Genomic DNA, 16,836 nt, shown 5'->3' with positions numbered 1-16,836 from the left:
GTTTATTTTTATGTTCTGGTCTACAATCTCCACCAGTGTTTGCTTCTGTATCCCAATGTTACTCATCTTTGAGACAAATTTCAAATCCCACTACCTAGACAATTTGAATCCACACTGACATCTTTCTAGATGGCGCAGGGTACTTTGTCTGCACCAGACATGCTGGCATGTGATTATGTTTGAGATGCTGGTGTTAAGTTGTTTTATACTTATTTACCCAATCAGTAATCATTCACTGAATGCTTATTATTATAGTCCAGATATTGGGTTTATTCATTAATCTAGGAGTCATCCCTGATTCCTTTCTCTTCACCCCAAAATGTGTGTTGTTCCAGCTGCTTCTTTACACACCACTCCTTTCTGCCTTACCCACTGTCTCCTGTCTATTCTTCTGAAACTGTTTTCCCACTTCCCTTCTTGCTTCTATGCAACCCATTCTCCACAAAACTCAGTGAATTTTAAAGGAGGAAGTCAGATCATATTATTTAATCACCTTGGTTAAAACCATCCAGTGGTTCTCTATTACACTTAGAATCAAACAGAAATATAAGATAAAGTAAACCCCCTCTCCCTATGGCTTATAAGACTGCTTGTTGTTTGTTCTCTCCCCACTTCTCCAGCCACGTCCTGCTCTCTCCTGCTAGCCACTGGGATCAGCCTTCCCCACCTGCTCTCCATTTCTGCAGTCCCTAGTTCATTCCAGCAGGCAAGACTTTACACTTTCTGTTTCTGCCTTGGGTGCTCTTTCCAGATGTTCATGCCACTAACACTGTGTCATCATTTGGGGTTTAACTCGAATGTTATGGACTTAGAGAAGCCTCCCATGACTGTATTATTAAATGTTCCCTCCTGGTTCATCTCTTTCCCATGGCTTTGTTTTATTTTCTTTGTAGCATTCATCTTATTCATTGGTTTATTTTATTGCTCCCCACCCCTACCCCTCCCGAATGCAAATTCCAGGAAGTTACTTGTCAGTCTGCTAGCTTGCCAGCACCTAGAACAGCGCCTGGCACCCTGGAGATTCAATATTTGTTGAAATAATGGGATGAGTGAGTGGTTAGATGATTTTGTGAATAAATGTATCCACAGTGAATAAACACAACCCTGCTTCAAATAGTTCACAGAATGCTTGTAAAGGAGAGAGACTAACAAACATTTCCAACCCAAGGAAACAAAAGCACTATAGAGATATGTGTAAAAGCACTATTTGAACATTGATGAGGGAATAATTATATCTCTTTCCTATGAATGAATCTAATCTCTTTTGCTTATATAAGTTCCATAAGGACAAACTGTATCTTATACTTCTATTATATCCCCCACTGCCATGGTTTCCAAATGCCAGTCCCTGGACAAGCTGCAGCAGAATCACCTGGGGCGCTTAAAAAACATCACAGACATCTGATTCTGATTCTGCAAGTATGACTGGAGCCCTAGGATATGTCTTTGTATGAAAATCCCCTGGGTAGTTCTGAAGCATACTGGCTTGGGAACCACGATGACACACTGCCCAATACTGGACTGGATGCCTGCCTGAACTGAAATAAACCCATCTCTGCTTGGCTCCATTCTTTTTCTGACCAGCCTCAGCTGAGCTCAGGGTAGATCACCAAGTGTGTCTGAGGTTCCTGTGACCAGTGGGGACAGAAAATATAAGAAGATATGAGCAGTCATTCCTTTTTCCTAGCATGATGGCTTCAGTGTTGCTCGTCTCTCTTCACAGGGATGGTTATTACCAACCTTACAGGTCATTTTATCTTTTTAACTGCATAGCACACAGGCATCTCCTATCAGTCCCACTCCTTGTGAATACCACTGTAACATGGAGAAATTGGCTCCACGAATTACACAGATGCCCTTCTTTTCCATGGGTTAAAGGGCATGCACATGTGTGTGTGTATGTTTGTGTGCTGATGTCAGATACATGTCTGTGAGTCAGATCACAAGGGAGGATTGACTGACTTCCATAGGTTCTGGTGTTTATTTGCTGGAGGACTGGTGCACTGGAGGGCAAGGTAAGAAGTGAGTTCCCTCCAGTATCAGGAAACCTTTGGGCAGCCTTAACCCATCATGTCTTGACTTGTACTTGGGGAGGACTCCATCTGAGAGTGGCTGGGAAAATAGGACTGACCGGCAGATTTCATGAATGCTGGGGATTCCAGAATTTGTATGCAGGAGGGACTTAGAGGTGACAATATTTTGAAAAGAGAGCTAAATAAAGGCCTTCCTAGAAACCATATTTTAGAACAGTACATTATTTGTACTTGGATTGTCTGCTGGTTAGGTGTAGCCTAGGGGTCTGATATAGATTATAGGGAGTGAACACCAGAGTTTTCCCCACTACCCCAATGCTGTTTGCCCATGTCACCTGTCTAGGTCTCTGACTAATGTCACATCAGCTCTTAAGACTTAATCTTGGAAACAAAGTTTTCCTAAATCACATCTTGCCTCCTTTATTCCTTTCTATCTTTCTTAATTCTCTTTTATACTGGTTAAGATCATCACAAAAGCTATACACTCTCATCTAGGTTTGCTTTTCAGTACTCTGGCTACAGATGTGCAGACTCTATGTACATCATAGAGTTTATATCAACTACCTGGAACATGGGTAGGAATGAGGAAGGAAGGGAAGGGGCTTCCCCCTGACCATGGACTAAGGCTCATGCCTTTATCAGAGGAAATGTCTCAATACTGCATACAGAGAGATATTTATTCCTCTTCTGCTATAGCATGTTTTGTATGGAGTTGACGGTTGACTTTCAAGCCCATGATACAGTAAAAACAGCAACTTAGAAGGGAGCAGAGATTGCTAGGACAAGGTATAATGAGAGTAGGGAAAAAAAAGATAGACAGATGGATTGACTCTCAGTGAAGAACATGCTGAGGTTGGAATTCAGGATAGGCTACATTTCACCAGGGGCTTACATTGTCAGGTGGAGGGTATGGTAGCCTAGGAACAAAAGCACCCAGTTTCACACTCAGGTTCTACCGCTAATTCCCTGTGTGGCATTAGACAAGTCTGTTAAATCTCTCTGGGACCTCAGTTTTTTCATCTGTAAATAGCAATAATAACAACCCCAAATACCCTTGGATTCCTATAAGATGCAGGACCCATATCAGGGTGCTATTTTCTCAGTTTTGCTTACCTGTTCTATTATTTGCTTTATGCCAAAATAAACTTGTCTATTGTAAAAATAACTTACTTGTAAAAGAGAAAAAAAAGAAATGGAATAATTCAGAAGTAGAGTCAAAAGAGAAAATACTCTACCTCTTCATATATCCTTTTTCCTTGTGCCACCCCTGCCCCCCACATCTTATTCCTCACTGTTCCTAGAATGGAACATATTCCTTCTGATCTAATAGTGCTTTGTAAAACCTATACAGAATACAGAGGCGCCTGGGTGGCGCAGTCGGTTAAGCGTCCGACTTCAGCCAGGTCACGATCTCGTGGTCCGTGAGTTCGAGCCCCGCGTCAGGCTCTGGGCTGATGGCTCAGAGCCTGGAGCCTGTTTCCGATTCTGTGTCTCCCTCTCTCTCTGCCCCTCCCCCGTTCATGCTCTGTCTCTCTCTGTCCCAAAAATAAATAAACGTTGAAAAACCTATACAGAATACAAATGTAATGAACAGAAAACAAGGGGGCAGAACCATTATACCTTAACAGTTCCAAGGGCCTCTCTGTACAAAAACCCAGAAAAAGGATTTCTTTTTCAGATGTAAAAACAAAGAAATAAACAAAAACTTGAGGAAAAGGCTAAATGGTGTGCAGCAGATTCTGTTTAACAAGGCTGGGGGACATATAGTTCTTTTTATAAAGATTTCCATAAGCATTGTAAAAATACATAGAATTACCAGAATTGAAAAAAAGACCTTCCATCCTTCAGACAATTCACTTAGATGGAAAGTTCATTCTCCACCTATGTATTCTTCTGCTTCACAGTTACCACAAAGTTTACAACATGTATAACTAGTTGAGAAGTTAATTCCTCCCAGGTATGTAGAGCAGATGCCAAAGGCAACTGGTGAAATTACTCTCACCAGTTTCCTTTATCAGCACAAATTTGTCTTCTTGATCTTTTGATTTGTGTCTTTCTTTTCTTCCTTCTTTTCTTTTCTTTCTTTCTTTCTTTCTTTCTTTCTTTCTTTCTTTCTTTCTTTCTTTCTTTCTTCTTTCCTCTTCCTTTCTTTCATATGGGCCACTTCATGAATTTGTATGTCATCCTTACACAAGGGCTGTGCTAATCTCTATATTGTTCCAATTTTTGTATGTGTGCTGCTGAAGCCAGCACTCTGTTTCTTTATCTTGGTGCCTTCTCTCCCAAATTTTCATCACCTTCAAGATTAGCTAAATTAGCAACAAAAATTTGCCTTCTCCTCAATTTTGGTTCTGCCTTTTCTGGTTGGACTTTGTTTCTTCAGTCCATTGTGTCTAGCTTTGGTCAGCTTTAAAGCCTTCAAGCCAGGAACATTCTCCTGTTTCCTTGTGGATGGCTCAGGGGTTTGGGTGAGGGGAGCATCCTTCCCACTTTGGAAAGGCAACATCGCATGGTATAAATTCTCCCAGACTTAGAATCAGGAGTCCCAGATCTGAGATCTGTAGTATGGTCTTCAATTTTTCTCCTTTGGATGTCGGATTTCTTCTCTGTAGAAAGATCCAGCTTAGATGTTTTTGGATTCTGGGATTCTGTCCTTAGTCATGATTTGCCTGTTAATGTTTGCCTACAGTGGAATGCCATGTTCCATTCTTGCTCCTATGGCTTGGTTCTTTGGCCTGCATTTGGAAACTCATAATGTGAGCCCCCAAAGAGAGGGGTCAGTTACTCCTCAGGGTGTCCAGTCTTCCAACTGTGCCTACAGTCTCAGGGTAGAAAAATATAGAAGAATTGGCATCCAGGTGGACCATTTCTCATCAAGAAGACAGGCTTAAATTAGCCTCAATTTGGGGCTCAAGAAACCATAAAATCACAAAAGTTGATTTAAAAGGGTTTCCAGAGAGCTTTTAAAATTTGTGTTTTTTGTAAATTATAAAAATAATACATGAGTTGGTAAAAATAAAGTTCAAAAAAACTTAATGGTATAAAATGAAAAGTAAAAATGCCCTTTATCTCCACCCTCAGTACCACTCTGCAAGGAATCCTCTGAGGTTTCTTATATATGCACTGAGAAACTTGCTATGCAAGTTGTATCCACCCACCTCTACCTGCACTCAAGCTCACACACACACACACACACACACACACACACACACACACAAATGGGAACATTTTATAAAGTTTGCATCTTGCTCTTTGCATTTAATGAGACATGTTGGAAAATTTCCATACCAACACACATGGATCTGCTCTGTTCTTTATAGGGCTACCTAGCATTTCCTGAGGAAAGGGAGGTTAGCAGTGGCTACCCAACTTATTTCCATCTTGTTGCCACTGCAAACAATGCCTCTCAAACAGCCTTTAATTCAGTGTTTTCTAAAGTTTGATCCTTGGAACACAAACTTTTAGAGATGTTCAGTGATAGAAACAAAAATAAAAATGGTTTACAGGTCAAACAAATGTGGAAAGCACTACATTTGAGATCTCCTCTTCCAATGGCATATAAAAAACTCCATAAATTCATTCAGAAAGAATATTTGAAAAACATAGCTTCATCCAGTCTCCCAAACTTGTTTTTGACCATTTCACCTCTGAAAACATTCTCTTCAAATCACTTATCTGTATATAAGTACATGCTAATGTTATATAAGTATCCAGCAATGCTCTGAGGAAGCTGTCTTCAAAATGCTTCTCCTTCACTCCACAGATGAGGGATCTGAGGCTCAGAGACAGGGAATCACTTGCTCAGAGTTATAGAACTAATGATTAGTAGCAGAAACAGGAATAGAATCCAAGACCTATGCATTTTCTGCCACACTACTTATGGAAGCCCCATTCTCAGGCAGTGAAACATTTTCACCAAAGTTCAAAGAGTTTAGCAAGAAAGCTGTGCATCATAAAATAAACCTGGATATCATCTGGCTTAAAAAATGAGTTTGAAGTATGCAACTACTTTAATAAGAACTGTTTTGTAAATTAATTAGTTGGTAACTAAATTCGTGCTCACAGTGTTTTAAGTGTCATTTATGTAATACCACAGCAATATGCCAGTAATTCCTTGATGAGCTGAAATCCCATCACAACATTATTGCCCTGACATTGCCCTGATGGAAATTAGGGGGGCTTGGCACTGGGGCCTGTGGGTGGCTCATGCTGTATGGGACCATCTGATTTTCTCTTTTCAAGCTTCCCAAAAGATTAAGATAAGGCAGGTAAAAGAGTTCTGTGATGGCTAACTTTATGTGACTGAATCAAAAGGTGCTGGGATATTTGGCTGAATATTGTTTCTGGGTGTCTGTGAGGCTGTTTCCAGATGAAATTAGCATTTGAATGGGTGAGTTCAGTAAAGTAGATTGCCCAATGTGGGTGGGCATCACCCAATTTGTTGAGGACCTGAGTTTAGAATGAAAAGTGGAAGAAAGAGAAATTCTGCCTTCCTGCTTGATTGCCTGAGCCTGTAACATTGATCTTTCTCTGTTCTCAGGAATTCTGACTCAGACTGAATCACACCACTGGCTTTCCTGGGTCTCCAACTTGCAGACAGAAGTTCAGGGGACTTCTCAGCCTCCATAAATATGTGAGTTAACTCTTTTTTTTTATATATATATATATGAAATTTATTGACAAATTGGTTTCCATACAACACCCAGTGCTCATCCCAAAAGGTGCCCTCCTCAATACCCATCACCCACCCTCCCCTCCCTCCCACCCCCCATCAACCCTCAGTTTGTTCTCAGTTTTTAACAGTCTCTTATGCTTTGGCTCTCTCCCACTCTAACCTCTTTTTTTTTTTTCCTTCCCCTCCCCCATGGGTTCCTGTTAAGTTTCCCAGGATCCACATAAGAGTGAAACCATATGGTATCTGTCTTTCTCTGTATGGCTTATTTCACTTAGCATCACACTCTCCAGTTCCATCCACGATGCTACAAAAGGCCATATTTCATTTTTTCTCATTGCCATGTAGTATTCCATTGTGTATATATACCACAATTTCTTTATCCATTCATCAGTTGATGGACATTTAGGCTCTTTCCATAATTTGGCTATTGTTGAGAGTGCTGCTATGAACATTGGGGTACAAGTGCTCCTATGCATCAGTACTCCTGTATCCCTTGGGTAAATTCCTAGCAGTGCTATTGCTGGGTCATAGGGTAGGTCTATTTTTAATTTTCTGAGGAACCTCCACACTGCTTTCCAGAGCGGCTGCACCAATTTGCATTCCCACCAACAGTGCAAGAGGGTTCCCTTTCTCCACATCCTCTCCAGCATCTATAGTCTCCTGATTTGTTCATTTTGGCCACTCTGACTGGCGTGAGGTGATACCTGAGTGTGGTTTTGATTTGTATTTCCCTGATAAGGAGCGATGCTGAACATCTTTTCATGTGCCTGTTGGCCATCTGGATGTCTTCTTTAGAGAAGTGTCTATTCATGTTTTCTGCCCATTTCTTCACTGGGTTATTTGTTTTTCGGGTGTGGAGTTTGGTGAGCTCTTTATAGATTTTGGATACTAGCCCTTTGTCCGATATGTCATTTGCAAATATCTTTTCCCATTCCGTTGGTTGCCTTTTAGTTTTGTTGGTTGTTTCCTTTGCTGTGCAGAAGCTTTTTATCTTCATAAGGTCCCAGTAATTCACTTTTGCTTTTAATTCCCTTGCCTTTGGGGATGTGTCGAGTAAGAGATTGCTACGGCTGAGGTCAGAGAGGTCTTTTCCTGCTTTCTCCTCTAAGGTTTTGATGGTTTCCTGTCTCACATTTAGGTCCTTTATCCATTTTGAGTTTATTTTTGTGAATGGTGTGAGAAAGTGGTCTAGTTTCCACCTTCTGCATGTTGCTGTCCAGTTCTCCCAGCACCATTTGTTAAAGAGGCTGTCTTTTTTCCATTGGATGTTCTTTCCTGCTTTGTCAAAGATGAGTTGGCCATACGTTTGTGGGTCTAGTTCTGGGGTTTCTATTCTATTCCATTGGTCTGTGTGTCTGTTTTTGTGCCAATACCATGCTGTCTTGATGATTACAGCTTTGTAGTAGAGGCTAAAGTCTGGGATTGTGATGCCTCCTGCTTTGGTCTTCTTCTTCAAAATTCCTTTGGCTATTCGGGGCCTTTTGTGGTTCCATATGAATTTTAGGATTGCTTGTTCTAATTTCGAGAAGAATGCTGGTGCAATTTTGATTGGGATTGCATTGAATGTGTAGATAGCTTTGGGTAGTATTGACATTTTGACAATATTTATTCTTCCAATCCATGAGCAGGGAATGTCTTTCCATTTCTTTAAATCTTCTTCAATTACCTTCATAAGCTTTCTATAGTTTTCAGCATACAGATCCTTTATATCTTTGGTTAGATTTATTCCTAGGTATTTTATGCTTCTTGGTGCAATTGTGAATGGGATCAGTTTCTTTATTTGTCTTTCTGTTGCTTCATTGTTAGTGTATAAGAATGCAACTGATTTCTGTACATTGATTTTGTATCCTGCAACTTTGCTGAATTCATGTATCAGTTCTAGCAGACTTTTGGTGGAGTCTATCGGATTTTCCACGTATAATATCATGTCATCTGCAAAAAGCGAAAGCTTGACTTCATCTTTGCCAATTTTGATGCCTTTGATTTCCTTTTGTTGTCTGATTGCTGATGCTAGAACTTCCAGTACTATGTTAAACAACAGCGGTGAGAGTGGGCATCCCTGTCGTGTTCCTGATCTCAGGGAAAAAGCTCTCAGTTTTTCCCCATTGAGGATGATGTTAGCTGTGGGCTTTTCATAAATGGCTTTTATGATCTTTAAGTATGTTCCTTCTATCCCGACTTTCTCAAGGGTTTTTATTAAGAAAGGGTGCTGGATTTTGTCAAAGGCCTTTTCTGCATCGATTGACAGGATCATATGGTTCTTCTCTTTTTTTTTTTTGTTAATGTGATGTATCACGTTGATTGATTTGCGAATGTTGAACCAGCCCTGCATCCCAGGAATGAATCCCACTTAATCATGGTGAATAATTCTTTTTATATGCTGTTGAATTCGATTTGCTAGTATCTTATTGAGAATTTTTGCATCCATATTCATCAGGGATATTGGCCTGTAGTTCTCTTTTTTTACTGGGTCTCTGTCTGGTTTAGGAATCAAAGTAATACTGGCTTCATAGAATGAGTCTGGAAGTTTTCCTTCCCTTTCTATTTCTTGGAATAGCTTGAGAAGGATAGGTATTATCTCTGCTTTAAACGTCTGGTAGAACTCCCCTGGGAAGCCATCTGGTCCTGGACTCTTATTTGTTGGGAGATTTTTGATAACCGATTCAATTTCTTCGCTGGTTATGGGTCTGTTCAAGCTTTCTATTTCCTCCTGATTGAGTTTTGGAAGAGTGTGGGTGTTTAGGAATTTGCCCATTTCTTCCAGTTTGTCCAATTTGTTGGCATATAATTTTTCATAGTATTCCCTGATATTTGTCTGTATCTCTGAGGGATTGGTTGTAATAATTCCATTTTCATTCATGATTTTATCTATTTGGGTCATCTCCCTTTTCTTTTTGAGAAGCCTGGCTAGAGGTTTGTCAATTTTGTTTATTTTTTCAAAAAACCAACTCTTGGTTTCGTTGATCTGCTCTACAGTTTTTTTAGATTCTATATTGTTTATTTCTGCTCTGATCTTTATTATTTCTCTTCTTCTGCTGGGTTTAGGCTGCCTTTGCTGTTCTGCTTCTATTTCCTTTAGGTGTGCTGTTAGATTTTGTATTTGGGATTTTTCTTGTTTCTTGAGATAGGCCTGGATTGCAATGTATTTTCCTCTCAGGACTGCCTTTGCTGCGTCCCAAAGCGTTTGGATTGTTGTATTTTCATTTTCGTTTGTTTCCATATATTTTTTGATTTCTTCTCTAATTGCCTGGTTGACCCACTCATTCGTTAGTAGGGTGTTCTTTAACCTCCACGCTTTTGGAGGTTTTCCAGACTTTTTCCTGTGGTTGATTTCAAGCTTCATAGCATTGTGGTCTGAAAGTATGCATGGTATAATTTCAATTCTTGTAAACTTATGAAGGGCTGTTTTGTGAGCCAGTATATGATCTATCTTGGAGAATGTTCCATGTGCACTCGAGAAGAAAGTATATTCTGTTGCTTTGGGATGCAGAGTTCTAAATATATCTGTCAAGTCCATCTGATCCAATGTCTCATTCAGGGCCCTTGTTTCTTTATTGACCATGTGCCTAGATGATCTATCCATTTCTGTAAGTTGGGTGTTAAAGTCCCCAGCAATTACCACATTCTTATCAATAAGGTTGCTTCTGTTTATGAGTAATTGTTTTATATATTTGGGGGCTCCGGTATTTGGCGCATAGACATTTATAATTGTTAGCTCTTCCTGATGGATAGACCCTGTAACTATTATATAATGTCCTTCTTCATCTCTTGTTACAGCCTTTAATTTAAAGTCTAGTTTGTCTGATATAAGTATGGCTACTCCAGCTTTCTTTTGACTTCCAGTAGCATGATAAATGGTTCTCCATCCCCTCACTCTGAATATAAAGGTGTCCTCAGGTCTAAAATGAGTCTCTTGTAGACAGCAAATAGATGGGTCTTGTTTTTTTATCCATTCTGATACCCTATGTCTTTTGGTTGGCGTATTTAATCCATTTACATTCAGTGTTATTATAGAAAGATACGGGTTTAGAGTCATTGTGATGTCTGTATGTTTTATGCTTGTAGTGATGTCTCTGGTACTTTGTCTCACAGGGTCCCCCTTAGGATCTCTTGTAGGGCTGGTTTAGTGGTGATGAATTCCTTCAGTTTTTGTTTGTTTGGGAAGACCTTTATCTCTCCTTCTATTCTAAATGACAGACTTGCTGGATAAAGGATTCTCGGCTGCATATTTTTTCTGTCTTGCACACTGAAAATCTCGTGCCAATTCTTTCTGGCCTGCCAAGTTTCAAAAGAGAGATCAGTCACGAGTCTTATAGGTCTCCCTTTATATGTGAGGGCACGTTTACCCCTTGCTGCTTTCAGAATTTTCTCTTTATCCTTGTATTTTGCCAGTTTCACTATGATATGTCGTGCAGAAGATCGATTCAAGTTACGTCTGAAGGGAGTTCTCTGTGCCTCTTGGATTTCAATGCCTTTTTCCTTCCCCAGTTCAGGGAAGTTCTCAGCTATTATTTCTTCAAGTACCCCTTCAGCACCTTTCCCTCTCTCTTCCTCCTCTGGGATACCAATTATGCGTATATTATTTCTTTTTAGTGTATCACTTAGTTCTCTAATCTTCCCCTCATACTCCTGGATTTTTTTATCTCTCTTTTTCTCAGCTTCCTCTTTTTCCATAACTTTATCTTCTAGTTCACCCATTCTCTCCTCTGCCTCTTCCATCCGAGCCATGGTGGTTTCCATTTTGTTTTGCATTTCATTTAAAGCGTTTTTCAGCTCCTCGTGACTGTTCCTTAGTCCCTTGATCTCTGTAGCAAGAGATTCTCTGCTGTCCTGTATACTGTTTTCCAGCCCAGCGATTAATTTTATGACTATTATTCTAAATTCACTTTCTGTTATATTATTTAAATCCTTTTTGATCAGCTCATTAGCTGTTGTTATTTCCTGGAGATTCTTCTGAGGGGAATTCTTCCGCTTGGTCATTTTGGATAGTCCCTGGTGTGGTGAGGACCTGCAGGGCACTTCCCCTGTGCTGTGGTGTATAACTGGAGTTGGTGGGCGGGGCCGCACTCAGTCCTGATGTCTGCCCCCAGCCCACCGCTGGGGCCACAGTCAGACTGGTGTGTGCCTTCTCTTCCCCTCTCCTAGGGGTGGGATTCACTGTGGGGTGGCGTGGCCCGTCTGGGCTACTTGCACACTTCCAGGCTTGTGATGCTGGGGATCTGGCGTATTAGCTGGGGTGGGTAGGCAAGGTGCACGGTGGCAGGGGGGGCAGGATTAGCTTGCTTCTCCTTAGGTGATCCACTTCAGGAGGGGCCCTGTGGTAGCGGGAGGGAGTCAGACCCGCTGCCAGAGGGGTGGCTCTGCAGAAGCACAGAGTTGGGTGTTTGCGAGGAGGGAGCAATTTCCCTGGCAGGAACTGGTTCCCTTTGGGATTTTGGCTGGGGGATGGGCAGGGGAGATGGCGCTGGTGAGCACCTTTGTTCCCCACCAAAGTGAGCTCTGTCATCCGGGGGGCTCCGCAGCTCTCCCTCCCTTTGTCCTCCAGCCTTCCCGCTTTCCGAGCAGAGCTGTTAACTTATGACCTCCCAGACGCTAAGTCGCGCTTGCTGTTGGAACACAGTCTGTCAGGCCCCTCCGCTTTTGCAAGCCAGACTCAGGGACTCTGCTTGGCCGGCGAGCCGCCTCTCTGCCCCGGCTCCCTCCCGCCAGTCCTGGAGCATGCACTGCCTCGCCGCCCTTCCTACCCTCTTCCGTGGGCCTCTCGTCTGTGCTTGGGTCTGGCGACTCCGTTCTGCTAATCCTCTGGCGGTTTTCTGGGTTATTTAGGCAGGTGTAGGTGGAATCTAAGTGATCAGCAGGACGCGCGGTGAGCCCAGCGTCCTCCTATGCTGCCATCTTCCCCTCGAGAGTCTGAGTTAACTCTTTATAATCAATCTCTTTATATATATTACTGTTGGTTCTATTTCTCTGGAGAACCCTAAAATTAATGCAGGGCAAGAGATTAAGGATGTAGAAGCCAACAAATTCTCAGCTTGCTCTGGTGGCACTCTGAAAAGCTTAGAAAGATTTTCAGGACAAACTCTTAACCACTTTTAAGGAGACTGCTTATCTGTGCCATTAGATCTAGGGTACCCCTGGTACCCTAGAGTTGAGGAAGAATAAAAGAGATGAAGAAGCTGCTTAGGCCAGGAATATCACCATTCATCATAGGAGTTCTTATTCTCATTTTAGAGAAAAGGAAGTCTAAGACAGGAGAGATAAAATGACTTCTTTAGAGTCATACTGAGATGAACTGATATCTCTGGGGGATGTCTCTGAATTGCTAGCAAAGCGTCTATCTTGTACTAAAGCTTGTCTTTGGACTGTGTGGCCATTAGGGCTTCTGAGAGTCTGAATGAATCTGACCTTCCCAGACTCCCAGCTGCAGAGTGGCCACTGTCCATATGATTTTGGGTGAAGGCTACGCCTGAACTTTAAGTCAGTCTTGTCCCACCTCTTCTAGCTGTGTGATGTTGGACAGCTTACTCAGCATTCTAAGCTAAGGTTTCCTCATATATAAGATAGAAATAGTGAAACCTACCTCTTATGTTGTTGGAATTTAATATAAGGTAAGTGATAATTTTTGATCCTGTCCTGGCATATGGTTTTGATCCATTCTCTTCACCATGCTAGGTCACACTGGTCATTTCCATTTTGATCTCTGATACACTGTTATTCAAAGATTGTACCACTTTTCTGGCACCTCAAATGCTGCTGTGAGTACTGGTTGGCTTTTGCTGTATGTGTTGGGTGGCTCAGACCAGACAGAAAGTGTTTGCTTTGTGAAGGGCCTCATGTGTAACATGTACTCCACAAACAGTTGCTGGTTGATTGGATAACTAATCTCTCTTTCTCCTCTATCACTAGTGCTTGAATTTTTTTAAATCAAACTGCTTCTATATTGCCTGGCTCTGTAAGCTCAGCTATCCAAGGACAATGAGGTGACCCCCAAGTCACCCACCTGCTTCTACACTTGTGGCTCAGACAACAGTTCTTCCCTGGACTGGCTATGATATTTTACCCTTATGGTCTCATGCTTTTTCTTTGTACTGCTTTTCATGAGTTGGCACCTGGTGAGGTCACTTGGCACTCCCTTCCAGGAATTATGGTGCTCACAGCCCTCATAATTTCTCCCATCCTTTTTCCTGTATTGATAGCTGTGTGATGCTGGGTTGCCATGACAACTGATTGATTAGAATCCAATTCCTGGACTGGGAAACATGCAGCCATAAAGAATTACAAATGATGCCTGATTGTCTGCTGCCAATAGCCTGATTGCTGCCATTTTCTGGCAGGTAGCTCAGCCCTAACAGGAAACCCTGTGCTGTGCAATTATTGCGACATGATTGATGTATCACTATAGTTACAATCGGCAATGTTCCCAACTCAGGAGATTTTTTTAAAAGAAAAAAAACCTCCCCCTTTAGGATGGAAATGCTTATAAATGAGGAAGAAGTATAGAGTGGGGGAGGGCAGTGGGGCTGGCAAGCAAGGAGAGTATGGGCTAAGTCAGAGCTCAACTGGAGTTTCAGAAGTAATGCAGGGAGAGGAGGCATGAGCAGTGACATATGGCTGGGGAGAGGGAAAAAGGGATGACTGCTGCCTGTGCTCCCCGCCCCCTCCAACTCCTAGGCTTTGCAGCAGTCTAAGGAGTAGTTCAGAAATCAATTCCAAATGAGAGGCTTAAAAAGTGGGGGGATGCAGGAGGGAGACCAAAGAATATACAGGCCACAGGTGGTGTTCTGCTCAGGCCAATTACTGATGCTGCTGTCTTGGGTTTGAGTCATTTGTGATGACCAAAGAGCAAGCACCTGGGCCTGGAAATAGGGTCAGGGAAAGAGGCCTTGCACCAGGTGAAAGTGGGTTTGAGAGCAGGCCAGTGTGGAGGATGGAGCCTGCAATGAAGCTGGTGTTTAGAAGCTTTGGGGCAGAAGAGACATTTTCATTTGACCCAGGGGCAAAGTGCCTCTTTTTTTTTCCTAAACTGGATGTTGAATATTTCTCAGGCTGGTGGAGAGGGAGAAAGAGAATAAAATATTTGTGATTGTTAGAAGTAGACTTATTGGGGTGCCGGGGTGAGAGTCAGTTAAACACTGGTCCTGGTCTCACAATTCGTGAGCTTGAGCCCCATGTCAGGCTCTGTGCTGACAGCAGGGACCCTTTTTGGGATTCTCTCATTCCTTCTTTCTCTGCCCCTCCCGAGCTCACACATGCATGTATGCATGCACACTTTCTCTCTAAAAATAAATAAATATTTTTTAAAAAGTAGACTTATTGATGAAGAAGCAGTCGTTTACCTTGTTTAAGCTGGCTGTTATTGGGAAGGTTGCTTTCTCCAAGTGTCTTCCAAATTATGTTCATAGTTCAAAGATACCTAGTTATTATGCTACTGATAATTCTTCTCCTTGGATTAAAGACAGTTTTCTTTCTATAGTCTTTTAAAAAGAAATGCTGCCAAAAGTAGTACTATGTACTTAAACATAAATGTTAGTGTATGTGTGTTTAAACTAATTTATTGAGGTATGACTGACATTCATACCTGATGAGTTTGGAGATAATAATATATCTATGAAACCATTATCACAATCTATTCCAAAAACATATCAATCACCTCCAAAATTTTCTTCTGCCCTCCTTATTTTTTATTACTTTTAGTTTTTTTCCACCTCCTCTCCAGCCCCCTTATTTATTTTTACATTATTAGTGATAAAAACACAAGACCCAGGGACACCTGGGTGGCTCAGTGAGTTAATTGTCTGACTTGATTTTGGCTCAGGTCATGATCCCAGGGTTGTGGGATTGTGCCCCACATTGGGCTCTGCACTGAGCATGGAGCCTACTTGGGATTCTCTCTCCCCTCTCTCTCTCTCTTTCTCTCCCTCTGCCCTTCTCCCCCACTCACTCTTTCTGTCTAAAAACTAAATAAATAAATAAAATAATACCCAGAACAAGGCAAGAATAATAAATAAAAGGCATCAAAATCAGAAAAGAAAGATGTAAGATTATCTATTTGCAAATAATGTAATCTTATATGTATAAAAGTCTAAAGACTCCTCACACACACACAAAAATACTATTAGAACAAGCAAGCAAATTCAGTAAAATTGCAGGATACAAAACCAAGCATACAAAAAAAATCAGTTGCATTTTTGTATACCAACAACGAAATATCCAAAAAGAAAATGAAGGAAACCATTCCATTTACAACAGCATCAAAAATAATAAAATATTTAGGAATAAATTTAACCAAGGAAGTGAAAACTTTGTGCACTGAAAACTGTAAAACACTGGTGAATGTGTTTTTGTACTCATCTCACCTGAATCCTTTCTATAATAATATTTAGGTATTTTAATTTTTGCATTTATTTATTTTTACTCTTTGAAAGTAGGAACTGGATCATTAATGTAATCATGTAATGGAACTATAATAAATGATGACTGAAGGAAAGGAAAGATGGTTGCTGTGATGAGACAGATTCAAAATACATGGGGTGGGAATTAGGTGCAGTAGGGTACAATGGGGTGGTGGTGGTCAAACATAAAACGTAAACTGATAGAGACCAGTTAAACTCATATAGTGGGAATCTTGGATCCAGCCTACCTCCAAAGGGAGCCTGGGTTAAGGTATAAAAAGGCAGGATGAAAAATTCAGGCAGGCTAATATCTGTAGTTCTTTACATTGTTAGCCATCACTCTTGGATGCCATGGTCTTTGTGGATATGTTCCTGTCACTTTAGCTACTGCTAAGTATTACCTACCTTATGGAGCTACCCATCAGGAAATGATTGAAATCTGTGAATTGATCCCACTAGCCCAATACTTTCAAAGGAAGAAAAGTAGATTAAACTTGTGTTGTCTTCATATTAGACTGTGGATATACTAAGGGCACAAACCACGTCTTCTCTCTGTATGTATTTAGTCAGTTCCTGGCAAAGAGAAAGCATGTAATATATTATTGTTGAATAAATGTACAATTTAATTTAAAAAAGGTTTAAATCAACCTGTTGAGCCATGGAGTAAGATTTGAAGAGAAATAGTGAAAATAAATGTGGAAAATTATTTGGGCAGATGGGTAATAACTATGGGTTC

The 16,836-nt window shown here is 41.2% G+C and overlaps 1 non-coding gene across 1 annotated transcript; it reads right to left on the bottom strand.

The window, feature by feature from the left end:
- Positions 1 to 4,182: 4,182 nt before the first annotated feature.
- Positions 4,183 to 4,286, bottom strand: LOC115513170. Its single transcript, XR_003968593.1, has one exon. It is a non-coding gene; the product is annotated as a U6 spliceosomal RNA (small nuclear RNA).
- Positions 4,287 to 16,836: the final 12,550 nt, after the last annotated feature.

This window comes from Lynx canadensis, chromosome B1 (assembly GCF_007474595.2).
Source record: "Lynx canadensis isolate LIC74 chromosome B1, mLynCan4.pri.v2, whole genome shotgun sequence".
NCBI lineage: Eukaryota > Metazoa > Chordata > Mammalia > Carnivora > Felidae > Lynx > Lynx canadensis.
This window is presented reverse-complemented; position numbering and strand designations above follow the sequence as displayed.